Consider the following 3,184-nt stretch of genomic DNA (forward strand, 5'->3'; position numbering starts at 1 on the left):
GGGAAAGTGATTGAATTATGAGGGCAGGTCTTTCCTGCACTGCTCTCATGATGGTGAATGAGACTCACAAGATCTGACGGTTATAAAAAAGGAAGTTTTCCTGCCCAATCTCTCTCTTTGCCTGCTGCCATCCATGTAAGATATGATTTGCTCCTCCTTGTCTTCTCCCATGATTGTGAGGTTTCCCCAGCCACATGGAACTGTAAGGCCAGTTAAACTTCTTTCATTTGTAAATTGCCCAGTCTTGGGTATGTCTTTATCAGGAGCATGAAAATGGACTAATAAAATAAAATATCATTTTATATGTATATCTATTCTACTTTGTTTAATAAATTATAAATTCAACTAATTTAAATGCAAAACTGTTTATTGAAAACAATTCATGATGGGTATTTGTGCTTAACTGGCATATGGACACTTGGAGGTCTTATAGATAAATTTAATGGGAATTATGGTCTCCCAAAAATCATTTGCAAAGTTTATTGTATATGTGCATTTGCCTGTGGAGATATTTTTTACATGTATATTACATTGTTAAAAAGTATATTACATTTTTCAAAAAGTATTGGAACAATTGTTAGCTCAACTTTCTTTAACCACTACCCCAAGTTACTTTTTTTTCCTGGTACAATGGAAAAAACCTTATTTTTGTCATTATACTTTGCACACTCTCTATGTGAATTTACTATGCATCACAACACACACATGTGTTTGTATGTCTATGTTGGTTTAGTTCTTTCATCCTTAAGATCATATCTCTGGTGTTGTTATTTCTTTCTAACTCATTGTGTTAGGCTGTTCTTGCATTGCTGTAAAGAAATATTTGAGGCTGGGTAATTTATAAACAGAGTTTTACTGGCTTACAATCCTGCATGTTGTACAGGAAGCATGACACTGACATCTGCTTGGGTTCTGGGGAGGGCTCAGGAAGGTTTAACTCATGGAAGAAAGCAGAATGGGAGCTTGCACATCACTTGGCAAAAGCAGGAGCAAGATGGAGCTGTGGCGGAGGTGCCACACACTTTTAAACAACTGGATCTCAGGTGAACTCACTCATCACCAAGGGGGTGGAGGTTAGCCATTCATGAGGGATACACCTCCATAATCCAAACACCTCCCACCAGGCCTCACCTCCAACAATGCAGATTACATTTCAACATAAAATTCAACAAGGACATAGATCCAAACCACATCACTCACCGATACCTATTTTTTAACAATAAACTTGAATCATAAAAACTCACAAGTTTGTACCACCAGTTGATATTTCAGATATTAACTTTGAGAATTATGCATTGTAAGGAATTGAGATGAATGCCCACGTAGTAGCATCTACAATATTGTATTTTGGATCAGCTGTGTGCTAGTGGAATATACAGATGCATTAAAACAAAAGATGTGATAGCACTGCAAAAACATTTTTTTTTTACTTTAATATTCCTAATTTGGGCCAATTACTATACTGTAAAACAAAAATCCATTTGAATTTTATCTTGTTAACTGTTAATATGAAATATTCTCTTTTATGTCAATTTTTAAATTTAAAATAGTGCAAGGCATAGTGGCTCATGCCTGTAATTCCAGCATTTGGGAGCCCAAAGTGGGTAGATCATTTGAGCTCAGGAGTTAGAGACCAGCCTGGGCAACATGGCGAAACCTCATCTCTACAAAAAAAAGCCAGGTGTGGTGGTGTGCCCCTGTAGTCCCAGCTGCTTGGGAGGTTGAGGTGGGAGGATATTTGAGCCTGGGAAGTTGAGTCTGCAGTGAGCCATGATCTCACCACTGTGCTCCAGCCTGGGTAACAGAGTGAGAACCTGTCTCAAAAAAGTAAATGAATAAATAAAAATAAAGTAGTGCACATAGCAGCTGGTTCTCTACACAAACTCTGAAAAGTAGGTTTTGTGAAATATTCATGGAAAGATAAATCATCTACTAGATAAAAATTACATTGCAAGCATTAAAACAAAATGTATATTCTGGAAAATTTAGAATGTTATTTTATGTAAAACTATTTTTTACATTTTAAAAAATGTAAAATGTAATTCTAAGCAATGGTAAAGATGCAGAAACATCTATTTGTTGACTGTTCATGTATGGTTTGGTGGAGTTCTATGTAAATATAGAATACATGCTTTTCAACTCATATTTTCAACTAATCTTTTAAAAGTATTTCCATTGCATATTAAGGATAGTATATCAATTCAGAAAATATCACTTCAATCCCATTAAATAATAATGGCATTAATGTATAAAATAAATGATCTTTTCAATCACTTTAAAATATTTCAAAATGCTAATCTATTATCTGAAAGAGCAGTGCACAAACATTAGTTTCATATATTTATATTAATATAAGACATCCAAAAATTTGGTTTGTTTTTAATTAAAGATATTGACTATCTCCATGTGTATTTGTGTCTTTGTATGTGTGCAAGCTTTTCCTCTATGCTTATTTTGCTCTAAGGGTTCAACCTGCAAGTTAAAATGTTTAATATAATTAATGTCATATTAATTAATATTTAATAATGTTAATTAACTATCACTTTAATAGTTTTCCTTGTTTGTTGTTCCTCTAATTTTCCATTAAAATCTAAATTTACATAAAGAAAATGATACATAGTTTCAGTCCTACTAACAAGTTGGGACAGCTTATGTTCATGATAACCTGCCTTGTTATTTTCATTAAGTGAAGTTATGTAAGAATGTGATCATCAACAATCTCTAGTAACTGGGCAATTAGCATAGCTTACTGGAAGAATGCATAAAATATGTTTGAATCATAGCCATTATTGTTTTGCCAAACAAAATATTAAACAGCATTTATCTTACTACCTTGAAACAAGCAGATAAATAATTCTTTTATCTACTTTATCATCTTTCTTTTTTCCTCCATTCCTCCCTGTCCTCTACTTTTTATTATTTATGGAAACAAATTACTGGCATTTTCAAGACACACATGGTTCTGATTAATAATTTGATCAACATCAGATGGAATGATACATGCAAGAGAAATAAATTTTGATTTAATCTCTGCCTTTTTTTTTTTTTTGGTACAGCAGCTTAGCCTTTTGCCTAACATGTAAGTATCCTGTTGTGTGTGATCATATCCTAATGTACTTAGGAATAAGGGGGCATGGTGTTGTCTATTCACTCTCAAATGGTGGAGAAAAAAGAATATATATGT

This window comes from Mandrillus leucophaeus, unplaced genomic scaffold, assembly GCF_000951045.1.
Source record: "Mandrillus leucophaeus isolate KB7577 unplaced genomic scaffold, Mleu.le_1.0 Scaffold883, whole genome shotgun sequence".
NCBI lineage: Eukaryota > Metazoa > Chordata > Mammalia > Primates > Cercopithecidae > Mandrillus > Mandrillus leucophaeus.